We start from the raw sequence: 9846 nt of genomic DNA, 5'->3' as shown, positions 1-9846 counted from the left end.
ATAGTTGGCAACACTCTTCAGGAGACAGGAGTTTTTGCTTCAAGTCAAGAATCAAGAGAAATCTTCAGGTAATATTATAAAATAAAGGATTTACAAAAGTAAACCTAATGTGTGTATATATATATATATATATATATATATATATATATATATATATATATATATATATATATATATATATATAATAAAATGTTCTATCTATCTAAAAAAAAATAATTGTTGCAAGACTCTAAAACTGAAATTTCTCTTTAGAACAATCTGGCAACCAAAACAGGGAACAATTTTGTTGTGTTTTCATTCTCTTATATAAGGTGTCTGTAACCTTTTGAACATCCAGGACCAGGCTCACTTTGAAAACATTCAAGCAGACCGGCGGGTGGATAGCTTGTGTGTGTGTGTGTGTGTGTGTGTGTGTGTGTGTGTGTGTGTGTGTGTGTGTTGTGGGGGAGGTTTCTACAACCTGGTTAGGGGTAGAAAAAAAAATCAGCAGCTTATTCTGTTCCTGAGAAACCCAGAAAGATGCCTAAATGACTTTTACATGGCAGACAAAGACACTAAATACTCCTTCCATGCAAATGAAATGAGCATTGAGGGAGGTGGTAACATTGTGTTTAAGACATTTGGACTTTGCATATGAAGGTTGTGAGTTCAAATCCCAGGCATACCAAGCTGCCAGTTCTGGGCCCCTGAGCAAGTTGTATTCAAGTCACCCTGCCTTGAGCTTTGAATAACCGCTGGGTTGTCTTTTGCAATCGGACCACCACTTTATTTGAATACCGAATGCATGGTTTCATTAAAAGTCATGTTTGAAGGTACAGAAGACTTCGCTCAGCTGTGGTTCATTAGCTACATTCAGCAGGGTATGTTCAGGGAGAACTGATTCTTACTCTCATTATGCTACTGAGGTGCTGATTCTGCGCATTGCATTCACAAAAAGAAAAATAAATCACAGAAAGGATCTCATATTTATTACATACCATCTCATATTTATGACTTACTATCTCATAATTCTGAGATTCTGATCTCATAATTATGACTTACTAACTCATAATTATGACTTAGTATCTCATAATTATGACTTAATATCTCATAATTATGACTTAATATCTCATAATTATGAGATCCTGATCTCGCAATCGCAATGAGTCGCTTCCGAGCGAAGAATGCAGTGATGTCAGATCCGGTGTTATGTGATAAAATGCTTCCCTTCCACAGACTGCCCCAACTTTTCTCATAATTATGAGATACTAAGTCATAATTATGAGATAATGAGATAAGAAGTCATAATTATGAGATCAGGATTTTATAATTATAAAATATACAGTCATAATTATGAGATAATAAGTTGTAATTATGAGATAGTAAATCATAATTATGAGATAGTAAGTCATACATTTTTTTCTCTTTGTGAATGCAATGTGCTTCCATATGATTCGAATCATTTGGCTTAATTGTATTTTTTTTTTACACATTTTTTTATGAATGGGAAGCAAAACGTTTATTTAAACCAGCCTAATGCATAGGCCTCAACGAAACTCTACAGATAGACACAGGAAAGTTTAGAGACTTGCAAACACATAGAGATGACAAAAGAATTTCAACAACATCCCTGTTTGCACCATGTTATCATTCCTTTTTCTGGTTATTCTACTTGTTTATGTGAACCAGATAAAAGCAAGACGAGACAGAAAGTTAACTTGGAATTTCAGCCTGCTACAGCAACCACTTAGAGCATCTGATTGTTGAATTTGTGGATCTTGGCCATATTTTTTTAATCGTACCGTCCACATGAAATCATTGTGACAGAGTGGCTCTTAAAAAAGCAGCAATTTTTAAGCAGCTAATCCAGAAGCTTGACAGTCACACAAAGGCTCCATGAAGCCAAATGTCAAATCTAAGCTCTGATCCATTCGTTGCATAATTGCTTTTGTAGTGTGGGGACTCAAGTGCAACAAGCGGCATCTGAAATGTAATAATGAAAAGCTTTTAATTTTAATGTACCGGAAATGTACAAAAATACATCAATTTCTAGCATCAGGATGAGGCACAGTCATTAAATAATAATAATAATCATCATCACCATCACCAACATCATCATTTCACTCTCAGTGTCACATATAGTTGGTTACCAAGGATATGATCAAAATACTATTTTCAGTATAGAGCCAACATACAAGCTGTAAGCTAGGCTGATTAGGTGGCTGTTCTATTTCTATTATCAAATATAATATTCTTGATACATTTATTTCAGTATTATAGATATCTCAATTACCTATTTGCCATATGCAACACCTTATATTTTATACAAACTATGCAACACATGAAGAAATGACCATTAAGCTATAAACCAAGCAAGTCTTGTCTAACTCTATTCTGTCTTTATAAATTAAAAAAACAGTGTTTAAATCCTCCTGGACTGTTTCAAAGAGCAAAAGATACGGTCCAAAATTTAGAAAATGCTATTTAATTTGCATTCTATTCAAACCTACTGGAATAATTTTTATAAAAAATAATTTTGCTAACAAAAGTGAGTGAAAGTAGCATCTGTTTTTCATTTTGGTTCGTCCCTCTTTTTGCTTTAATTGCAATTCGAATTTCAGTAAAAAAGATTAAAGGGATTTAGGGAAATCTGACCTTTTGAACAAACTATTTAACATGGTCAGTATCAGATTTAAAACCTGCTTTTAATAGGGGCCAAGAAATAGTGCGAAATCATGTGTATTGTATATTCAAGATGTTAAACTTTCACTTTCTTTCTTTTAATTTTTAAAAAAAAAATTTAAACTTAACAAAGCATGAAAATCTTTTTTTTTTACTCCAAAAGTCTCTCACGGAAATATAAAACATGCAAACAGTATAAACCGGTAAAGAGATGGCTGGATTTGTGTAGTGAAAATCGATCAGGCATTAAACGGGTCGTCTAAAATTGTGTAGGCCCCCCATTTTCCACCAAAAGCACTCTGACCCTTCAAAGACCTTCAAAGAACATGTGCTGTGCATACCAGAAACACCCAAAAAGCCTTGCGTTTGTTTTGTAGATGTTCTGTGCCACCACAATATGGCCCTTGTCAAAACTGACGAGATCCTTATGCTTGCAGATTTTTCCTGCTTCCAACGCATGAACTTTGAGAAATGACAGTTCACTATTGCTTCCTATTATGTCTTATCCCATGACAGGTGCCACTGTAATGAGACAATGTTATTCATATCACCTGTCTGTGCTGTAAATGCAGTTTCCACATGAATAGCCTAGAGGTACATGAAGTTTTTCCTTGCCAGTGTCACCACTAGCTTGCTCATTAGGGATAACATTTTAAGCACTAACATATACATTTTAATTTAAACCCTATTCGTCTTTGTAAAGCTGCTGTGGGATAATGTAATAACACTGAAATGAATTGAAATGTTATGGCTGATCAGTGCAAGTATACATATAAGGACAAAACATATTACTAGCTGCCACTCAACAGTGCCTTGGTACTGATCTTGTGAAATTTCCCACAATCCTTGTCCTTGCTATTTAAGGCACCAGGGTTTCACCATGACTACAGACTTCTGGAACAGAATATATCCTAAACATTTCAATCTGGTGTGATTTCCTTATCAATACAGTAAAAAAAAAAAAAAGATAAGCAAAAGTCATACTCTATCTCCCACTGAACCTGGCTGATAATTAACTTTTATTCAGTTACAGTAACTAGTTATGTTGCATTAGATTTCGACCGCTGTAAAATTACCACAGAAATCACTTCAACTCCCAAATGCTTGATTGCTGAGGTGTGATCTAAGTAAATAAGTCCAATTTCCCTTTCAGGAACTCGAGCTGTGTCGCAGCGCTTTGGGAATGCTTCCAAGCTCTGAATCACGTGTGGAGTCAGTCCAATGGAAAGCGTGGCGTTACTGTTGGGGTGACATCATGACCAGAAAGCTATAAAAAGCACGAGTAAAGCTAGCTTCTGTTTGTTCAAGAAGCGCTCTGTGTGTGTGTGTTTTTTTGTCCTCCTACAGGTTTCAGGGGGACAAGTGGTAAATGTCTAAGAAAAAGTGAATTAGCAAGCAATCATTCGTAATGTGCAAAAGAAACAGCCTGTGCATTGTGAGGGAGCCGGCTGGGCACATCCTGCTCTATTTTTCGGCGCTCATTCGGCTCTCATTCTGCGCATATTCTGCACACATTTGGCGCATATTCTGCGGATATTTGGTGCTTATTCGCCGTTCATTCTGAGCATATTGTGTGCTCATTCTGTGCATATACGGAGCTCATTCTGTACTTATTTTGTGCATTCTCTGTGCACAATTAGCGCATATTCTCTGCAGATTCCGTGCATAATCTGCGCATACTACGCCGTGCTCGTTGCACATTGTGCTCGCATGTCTATGCTGCCAGAGAGCACTCCTCAAGGGGGGTGCTCTCACTCCTTGTGGTTTTGGCCAGCTCTCACTGAGGCAGAGCATCGCACTGGTTCCTAAAGGCTCGCAGATGGACCTGGCAAAGGAGGCACCGAGGTGTCCAGGTCCAGGTTATGGGTCGATCCCTGGGTTGTAGAGACACTGGCTAGCTATCTCTCCCCGAGGGTCGCATCGTTCCATAAGGCCTCCACACTGCACACCAAGCCCCTTCATAACACGTCGCCGCTGGTGAATAGGGTTTATGCCTCAGCAGGTCAAGCCGCTGCATGCCTGCACACCAAGGCATTATCAGGCTGACCTTCTGCAAGAGGTAGACATTGCCGGATTTCGCTCTTAAGGCCACAAAGAGACCGCTGTGGCGGTTTATAGCCGCTCTAGTCTCCTCTGAGAGACACCTATGGCTCACCCTATAGGACCCTTCCATGGTTCCTCCCACGTCGCTCTCATTGCTCTCATTGCTGACATAGGACATTCTGGGGAATTGGCTGGAGGGCATGTTGCACCACATTATACGATGCCCGTCCAGCCCCGACACCCCCAGGGACCTGGTACATTAACCCTGACACAAAATGTGATTGCATCCACATCCTGAACTATATCGATAATTGGTTATTATTAGCTTGATCAGAGCAAGTAGGTCCAGCACGAAGGTGTTGTTCTTAATTACATGAAGGCGCTGGGTTTTCTGCTGAATGCCGAGAAGAGTGTGCTCCATTACAGAGAACCACTTATCTAGGCATTGTATGGAATTCAACCCTTATACGCGCGTTGTGCAGCTCAGGCTTCTGACAGCAACGTCCAATGTGATTCCAAATGTCCTCCTGCACATGGGACCCCTTCAGCGATGACTTGGAATCCGTGGGTTCTCAAAGAAGGGGCAATTCCTTCTGTAATATCAAGGTCACATGGCGATGCCTATGTGCCTTAGATGTTTGGAGAGACCCCGGGTTCCTATATCAGGGCCCCGTGTTAGGAGCTCCTAGTCATCGCATAACGCTTACAACTGATGCGTCCTTAATGGGGTGGGGAGTGGTCTTAAGTGGCCACTCCTCCAAGGTCTATGGGAAAGGTCCCATCTACTGTGGCACATACATTGCCTAGAGATGCTGGCCATGCTTTTAGCTTTTTCTCCCAGACCTCAAAGATCACTTTGATCAACTGGTCTCATACATCAACCATCAGGGGGGTCTGCGCTCACACCCCCTAAAAAACCTGGGATGCCAGATCCTCCTGTAGGCCCACGGGAAGCTCCTTTCTTTTATAGCAACATATATCCCGGGTCACCTGAACGAAGCAGCAAACACGCTGTCGAGACGGGATGAGACCCAGGGAATGGAGGCTCCATCCTCATGTGGTGGAGCAAATTTAGGAGAAATTCGGCAAGTCTCAGGTGGACCTGTTTGTGTTTTGAGAGACGTCGCACTGTCCCCTCTGGTCTGTACACTTTTCCCACAGTTGCACACAGTTTTCAGACACTTACATTCATAGGACATTCAAAAGAACATTTTGAAAAATATTTAATTGCTTTAGGATTTGTTATTACAACTTGAATTGTACAAACCTCATTATGCCAGACTGTTAGCCTGCTATTTTGGCTATAAAAGGCCAAAGATAATGTGTTGTACAGTTACACAGCAGATGAGGGAAAAGGAGGAGTACAAAATTAAACATATAGCCTAGATCTGAACACTAGGCACAATAGTAAGAGCTAGCATACCGACTGGATAAATACAAAAAAAATTTGATTAATAGATCATCACAAACCACCAAAAAAAGGTTTGGGGTTGAAGAGGTCAAACACTAAAACAATTATGATCTATGCTGACTGCTATATTTCTACCTGATGACTCAACACAGTCTCAAGGCATTTCGTGATATAGTCACAAACTTTAATCTATTGATTTGTGTTTATGAACACGACATTTTCTCTTTTTTCATATCATTCAGAACCACTGCCTCCATCTGGCTTTATCTCTATAGCACTGGAGGCAAAGGATCATGGGTAATGCTGACAGAAATGCTAAAGGTAATCTTTTTTCCACATTTTTAACAGAGAATAAGGCAGAAAATGTACGGTTAGGGTAAGGGTTGGGGTTATACTGTAATACACGTGTGTGTCTCTTATTAACGCAGTCTACTAAATTAACCGGGAGAATATATTTACTGTATTTTGACTTGAAGGAACCACCGACGATGTTTTGTTACGATAGAGAGTAGCTTACCCGAATATGAAGCAGTAAAAACAAGGATAAAAACTCCTTTTTTAAATGGTAAGTAATGGTGTTTGAAGATTAAACAATCAATAACAATTACGTAAAAAAAACAATACAGTGTCTTTGGTATCCAGTGGCAGAAAGAAAACTTTGGCGGAGGCACCAAAAATACTTCCTATTTAAATTAATTGCATAGAAATTCGTCCTCAGTGACACAAAAAAGAAGGCAATTCGTGTCCATGAACAGGAATCAATAGATTCAATTTTGTGACTATATCACAAAATGGCATGAGACTGGGCTGGATGAATGTAGGCTAAATTGCCACTTGTAGGTATCCGGCTTCTCAATACAACATGCTTTCTCTGTTCAATCTAATGTTCTCATTTTCCCTTCTTCTTTCAACTCCATTCAGACAACCAGTAATATATTGGCTGCTTGACTAAAAGCAACCTTGCACTGCACTTCCTCTCCATGTCACATTTACCCATTGCCTTCTTATTTTTCTCATCATTGAGAACAATGCTGCTGAACAATGAAACTACAAAGGCGAATAAAAACAGCATTGTAATGAACTGTATTTGCGCTAACATATTTTGCAAGACCGTGCAAACATGACCACTTTCCTCAACAGAAATTCAATAGAGAGTCAGTAGTGTCATTGTCATTTTACATGTTCAGTATTCTATCTACCTTGCAATGCTCAGAAAAACTGTAAAAAATGCCAATAGATGCATCTCAACATCTACCGGCAGCAGATAGCATGTTAAATGTGAAAGTTCATGACAGTACAATTAAAAAACACTGAACAAGTAGGGTTTGTTCAGAAGGGTTGTCATGAGAAAGCTTGACTATGACTAACAGCTAAGGATTGCAAAGTGAACTAACAACAATATCATTTGGACAGAAAAGGCCAAAGTGGAAATGTTTGGTCATAATGCACTGCGCCACATTTGATGTTAACCAAACACAGCATATCAGCGTAAACACCTCATACCAAGTGTCAAGCACGGTGGTGGAAGACTGATGATTTGGGCTTGTTTTGTAGCATCAGGACCTGACAATCATTGACTCAACCTTTAACTCCTCTGTATACCAAAATATTCTGGAGTCAAATATCACGCCATCTGTCCTACAATCTGGCCAAAATTGTGTCATGCAGCAGGACAATGATCCAAAGCACACCAGCAAATCTACATCAGAATTGCAGAAAATTAACAGAATGCAGGTGTCGAAATCCAGACCTGTCAACCCGATATATAAAATCCATACCTGTCAACCTGACTAAAATGTTGTGGCAGGACCTAAAGAGAGCTGTGCATAAACAAATGCCTGCAAACCTCAATGAACTATAGCAAAATTCCTTGACAATTATGTGAGAAACTGATGTCATACAGAACACGATTACAAGGGGACTATCTATCTATCTATCTATCTATCTATCTATCTATCTATCTATCTATCTATCTATCTATCTATCTATCTATCTATCTATCTATCTATCTATAATTCATTAAAATCATAAAATATCTTGTCTTTTAGATGAGCATAATCACTAAGACTCAAATCTGCCTAAAACTGTTTTCAATTAATTACATATAAAAGTTTTTCGTCCAACAATATTTAATAAATAAGATAGTGCCACGTTAATGTGCACTGCTGTTAGAGAACATACAAGACTAGTGTCTTTTATTAACAAGGACAGTGGATGCAATTGTGAAAAATATACAAATGAAAAAAAACAAGATAAGGAAATTAAACACTTAACAACAAACAAGACAACAACAAACCCTTATTACTTGAGTGTAAGTCAACAACCCGTGAAAGACAAAGCGTGCAGTGAACTGTGATCGTAAGTGCTAATTACTGTGAACATGTTTCAGAGCACAAACAAACCCATGGCATGGTGCACTGAGGTGTAGTGGCTTGAGGAAAAAATAGTCCCTATCCATAATCCTCACAACTAACACCAGCAAACATAACAACAAAAACAGATTTAAGATACTTAATTAACTATTTAGCTAAAACATACTTTTTCTCAGTTGCTTTGGAGCGTTTCTCAGATCAGAAATAAAATTCTCAAAACTACTTGTGCAAACTCAACATCATTTAGTCATTTTTGCTCATCATAAGAACATTTCTTGTTGCTTTGATCAAATTGTGAATTCTTTTGTACATCATTTAACCGATTGTGTACAAGTGTCTGCTATTTCCTACATTATCAGTTGTTTATGTCATGGTGTTAAAAAATATATTTTACTGGTTTCACCTGAATAATTTTAACCGCCTGAAACATCTCAGCATCAGTTCATTGCATAAGTCATTGAATGCAAAATGGTTAAACCAGTTGTCATCATCTGCCATCTAAAATACCTATTAAACTTTTTTTTTTGTAAATGTGACTTAAATTGATGAATTGTGCAGCTGAATCTTGAATGTCACTAATGTAGGCGAGTGAACGGCATCAGATCAACCAATAATCAACTAGTTCTCTAAAACAAGTTAAAGGTGGATCTTGTGAACCTTCAGTTGGAGAGTGTATACAGACAGAGCAAAACACAGAATTATAGATTCTGAAAATGGATAAACAACTAAGATACAAACGAACACTTGTACAGTACAGTAAAAGTGTGAATCCTTTCCGGTCTCTTGCAATCAATTTAATTAAATTGTGCTGCTGAAATTCATACAGAAGGAACAGAAGAAATTCAAATTTTTTGCATTTTTAATCATTATAATACAAACTATAGTTTATATCAAGAAATCCTGAAACTGTGCAGCGTCATACTGACAACATGCCTAAACATTTTGATGATCTTGTTGACAATGACAAAGGGACTTTTCATTCTGATGGTAATGAGATGTTCATTGACACAAATACTTTCTTTTGAGAGATAAACTGATGATTTTAAGAAATGTTCAGGCTTTTGCAAGAAATCCAATGTTTTGTACTGTTTGTACAAATTGGTTTGAGAATGCACATACTGGTTTGCAAATATTAAGGACGATTTGAGAAATGCTCCAAAGCAGCTGAGAAAAACTCTAACAGATATAAATATAAAAAAACATTACCCATCCTGCCCAATGAGACAGAAGTTTTATTCAGATTGGCCTCAAGTTATTTGCTTTTTCTGACTGGGGTGAATGTTTTTCTTTTCTGACTGATCTATTGGTCAGAATATTAACCTTATTAGGCTACAATTTAAATGCAGCTCCTAAACATTT

General features: G+C 38.0%; 1 protein-coding gene across 2 annotated transcripts in view; it reads right to left on the bottom strand.

The window, feature by feature from the left end:
- crfa4 (cytokine receptor family, class I receptor 4) overlaps window positions 1-9846 on the bottom strand; it is a 49710-nt gene that overhangs the window by 27071 nt on the left and 12793 nt on the right. The window lies entirely within an intron of this gene.

This window comes from Silurus aristotelis, assembly GCF_946808225.1.
Source record: "Silurus aristotelis genome assembly, chromosome: 20".
NCBI classification, from domain to species: domain Eukaryota; kingdom Metazoa; phylum Chordata; class Actinopteri; order Siluriformes; family Siluridae; genus Silurus; species Silurus aristotelis.
The sequence above is the reverse complement of the archived record's forward strand: the minus strand, read 5'-3'. Positions and strand labels throughout refer to the sequence as shown.